The sequence below is a fragment of the Rutidosis leptorrhynchoides genome, chromosome 5, assembly GCF_046630445.1.
Source record: "Rutidosis leptorrhynchoides isolate AG116_Rl617_1_P2 chromosome 5, CSIRO_AGI_Rlap_v1, whole genome shotgun sequence".
In the NCBI taxonomy this organism is placed as follows: domain Eukaryota; kingdom Viridiplantae; phylum Streptophyta; class Magnoliopsida; order Asterales; family Asteraceae; genus Rutidosis; species Rutidosis leptorrhynchoides.
Window position 1 is genome coordinate 8,071,502 of NC_092337.1, and position 4,928 is coordinate 8,076,429.

The 4,928-nt window shown below is 29.8% G+C and overlaps 1 non-coding gene across 1 annotated transcript; it reads left to right on the forward strand.

Moving 5' to 3' along the window:
- The first annotated feature begins 203 nt into the window (after nt 1-203).
- LOC139850793 (small nucleolar RNA R71) lies at nt 204-310 on the forward strand. The gene has a single exon (XR_011760173.1). It is a non-coding gene; the product is annotated as a small nucleolar RNA R71 (small nucleolar RNA).
- Nucleotides 311-4,928: the final 4,618 nt, after the last annotated feature.

Consider the following 4,928-nt stretch of genomic DNA (forward strand, 5'->3'; position numbering starts at 1 on the left):
AATCGGCTCTAGCTGCTTTAGATGATCTAATAATATCTTTTTCTTGGTGCCACTCATGTGAGTGGGAAGCAGAGTTATCAATAATTTTGTAAGCATTAGTTTCGGTTTTCTTCATAATAGAACCTCCAGCTGCTATATCTATGTCTTTTCTTGTAGTGATGTCGCATCCTTGGTAGAATATTTGTACTATTTGACAGGTGTCTAAACCATGTTGCGGGCATCCTCTTAATAACTTTCCAAATCTTGTCCATGCCTCATATAGAGTTTCATTTGGTTTCTGTGTGAACGTAACAATTTCTCCTTGAAGTCTTACGGCTTTAGATGCCGGAAAGAATTGTTTAAGAAAATTTTCAACTAAAACGTCCCATGTATCAATCGCCCCTTCAGGTAACGATTCCAACCAATCTTTGGCTTCTCCCTTTAAAGTCCAGGGAAATAACATGAGATATATCTGTTCATCCTCAACTTCTCTTATTTTAAATAGTGTGCAGATCCTATTAAAGGTACGAAGCTGTTCATTTGGATCTTCCTTCGGCGCACCACTAAATTGGCATTGATTAGTCACCATATGTAGAATTTGTCCTTTGATTTCATAATCTGGCGCATTAATGTCTGGATGAGTAATTGCGTGACCTTGGCCAGTGCGTTTAGCTCTCATTCGGTCTTCCATACTTAGAGGTTCCAGATTCTCTATAATTGAATTTGTTGAATCTGAATCACTAGAGGATTCTGATTTAATGGTTCATTCCTCAACAATCTCTGTTTGAATGATTGGTGGTTCCGGAGGAAAAATTAATGGTTCAGGATCTATGAATCGTCCCTGAATATTCTCCGGATTCTCAATTGTGAGGTCGGGTTCAAAAAATGGATTATCGGAAATTTGAATTGGAGTACTTGGTCGACTGGATGATGATTCTAAAGAAAAATCAACGGCGGTAATATTAGCTAGATGTCTTGATCGAGTTATAGGTGGTGAACGTACAAAAGGTGGTGAACGTCTTGCTCGGTGCATTCACTGAATATCCAATTAGTTTTTAAAAGGAAAGAAAAATTATATAAGTTATCCAATTAATAGACTTTTCTGATTTTGCCCACATTTCGAATAGCCAAAAGATGCAGCAGAGGGGCAGGATTCGTTTGGTCTCAATATAATTGAGTACTGTTTGGCTCCAATAACCCGATCCACGTACAAATCCAACTATTATTACGAACCAGAAAATTTTGATGTCTATCAATTTAACCACTTAAAATAAATTTTCGTAATTTTAAGAAATTTAGATAAGAAGAAGAATAAAAATCTATGTCCTAAAACTAGAATGGCGAGAAATAAGAAAGAAAAAGAGCGCGTCGAAAAAGGTCGAAAAAGGGTCGAAAAATAAAAGGCGTCGAAAAATAAGAAAGAAAAAGAGTGACTTATAAAACTTTAAAATACTCGACTAACCCAACCTTATTACTATCACTAACTTAAAATTAAAATTGCAAATTGAGATTACTAATTGGAGTGATAATTGATACATAGGTAAAAGGTGTCGAAAAATAAAAATAAGAAAGTAGCGCGTTAAAACTTAAAAAAAGAACTAAAAACTAAGAATTAAAAGTTGCGTCTAAAAATATTAAAGCTTACAAGAAAAACTATATCCCAAATGGCAATAACTAAAAAAAAAAGGTACTAAAACTTAAAAAGGCGTCGCAAAATTCTAAAGCACTTAAATCTTAGTCTAAAGAAAAAGCACTTAAGGGATTTTACGGCAAATCCTAAAATTCTAGAAATAAAAATAAGCTACGGCAAAAACTATGGATTAAAACTAAATATGAGCGGAAAAAAACACAAATATTACGCTAAAACAATTAAAAAGGTACAAAATATAAAAATATACTAAAAGTTGTAAAAAATACAATTTTTATAAAAATATTATTTTTATATTATTTATTTAATAAAACTATTAATTTTATAAATTAATTAAACTAATTAAACTAAAAATACAAAATAATAATAAAAACTAATAACTAATTAAATAAGAAAACCTAATTAGGGTTTTAAATTAAATAATAATTATAATAATTACTCCGTATTTAATGCTGTTTTAGGGCAACAGTGGCGTGTCAGGTGATCTCATGCGATCGCATGAGATATTGCCTTTGGGCTCATGCGATCGCATGAGCTGAGGATTTGGGCCAGGATACGGGCTGCTACAGTAGCAGGCCGAGAGTTTTTATTATATTTTTTTTTTCTGTTTTGAATTTTTTGTTTTATATATTTATGTAATATATTTATATAAATTAAATAAAAATTATATTTTTATAAAATAAAGATAAAGAAACTTTTATATAACTTATATATTTAACAAACTCTTAAAAATATTTATATTTTTGTTTTTCTTTTTATATTTTTTAATATTTAAAACGTATTTTTACAAAAGCATATTTTTTATAAAAGTAAACTTAAAAATAAAAATCTTTTTTTTATATTAGCGTTGTGCTTCCGGCGTTTAAGCAAGAAATTGATTCCCCGGCAGCGGCGCTAAAAATACTTGAAGTTAAAGCTAAGGGGTATAAAATACTATTAAATTTTACAAGGAAATACTATTAAATACGATACAATTTTACACAAGATATTTATTTATTTATAGAATGGATATACTTAAACCTTGCTACAACACTTATGGGCATTGTACCTAATCGTACAGTAGTGTAGTGTTTAGTAAGTCCGGTTCGTTCCACAGGGAATCTTTTAAACAAAGCTTAACGCTATATTAGTTTAATTTATAAAAATACAAATATATATATATAAGTAATATTATTATTTTAAAGGGGGGTTTTTACCGTTTAATGACCGGTTTGTCGATTTTTAAAACTTTAGTCGCAGTTAAAACTTAATGTAAAATATTAAATAAATAAAAGACTTAATTTAAAGCGTAAAGTAAATAACGATAATGAAATTGCGATAAATAAAAGTGCGATAAAATAAAATTGCGATAATTAAAAAGTGCGATAATTAAAAGTGCAATTAAATACAATAACAATAAATAAAAGTGCGATAATTAGAAGTGCAATTAATTATAAAATAAAGGAAATTAAATATGAAATAAAATAATTATGCTTATTTAAACTTCCGTAATCATGATGTTTGACGTGTTGATTTTAGTTTTATGCCCATGGGTTAATTGTCCTTTGTCCTGGATTATTCAATATGTCCGTCTAGTTTTTGTCCATAACAGTCCATCAGTCATAAATATAAAGTGCGAGTATCCTCGTCAAATTATCCTTATACCCGAAGTCAAATATTCCAACTAATTGGGGACTTAAACTGTAACAAGGTTTTATTACTTTGTTTAATAATTACACCAGGATATCGACTGCGTGTAACCCAAGGTTTTAATACTTTGTTATCAATTATGCCAAGTGTCCTTGTACATAATTTTACCCCTGTTTTAATAATTCCATACACTATTAATCCATTCCCGTGTCCGGTTAAATGAAAGATTATTCGTACATATAAATACCCCGCCCATCGTCTCCGATCGAGTGTATATGGTTATTTATAGGGACGTCCAATTGTAAATCTTTATATTAAAATTAACAAACTATCATTTAGTTAAACAAATATAAATCCCATTAATAGCCCATAGTCTAATTTCCACAAGTGTCGTTCTTTTGTCCAAACCCCAATTATGGTACAAAGCCCAATTACCCAATTTTAATATTTTTAGCCCAACATCATGATTACTTCGGATTAAATAAGCATAATAATAACTTAGCTACGATACATTAAATTAAAAAGGTTGAACATAACTTACAATGATTAAAAATAGCGTAGCGTTACACGGACAGAATTTCGACTTACATCCTTACAACATTCGCTAACATACCCTTATTATTAGAAATTAAAATTAAAATTAAAATATATATATATATATATATATATATATATATATATATATATATATATATATATATATATATATATATATATATATATATATATATATATATATATATATATATATATATATATATATATATATACGTTTAGATAGAGAGATTAAAGGATAGATATATGGTGCACCAAAGCTCAATTTTTATAGGGATGTGGCATGTCACCTACCACCATGCGATCGCATGGATTTTTGCCTTCCAGGCCATGCAATCGCATGGCCCCTTTTTACAGCTCACAGGTCTTTGTTTTCTTGTTTACCGACGGATTATATAAATAAATATAATATCTAAATAATTTTAGTAATTATTTAAATATTATATTATATTTATGTGCATAGTTGACTTGTAATTTTTAGTCCGTTGCGTCGAGCGTTGAGAGTTGACTCTGGTCCCGGTTCCGGATTTTCGAACGTCCTTGCGTACAATTTAATATCTTGTACTTTACGTTTTGAATCTTATACTCTTGTAATTTCGAGACGTTTCTTATCAATAATTGGAACCTCTTTGATTGTATTTTGTACTTTTGAGCTTTTTGGTCGTTTGCGTCTTCAATTCGTCGAATCTGTCTTTTGTCTTCACATTTTATTATTTAAACGAATATCACTTGTAAATAGAACAATTGCAACTAAAAGCTTGTCTTTCTTGAGGAATAATACTATGAAATATATGTTCGTTTTTAGCATTATCAATAACATTCACATCAATTGGTGGCAATTATCATGTCCACATAATTCAATGGTGGCAATTATCATATCCACATAATTCAATGGTGGCAATTATCATGTCCACATAATTCAATGGTGGCAATTATCATGTCCACATAATTCAATAATAATCCGCAGAACTTCTGTCTGCATAATAATTCATTCGAGGAATATTTTGCTTGTGTCTATCTCGTCAAACATTTATAAAAGCATTTCATGTATTTTCAGTTCAAAATATATTTCAAAGGCATTTAATAAAGCAGTTGTAAAAACAGCGCATGTATTCTC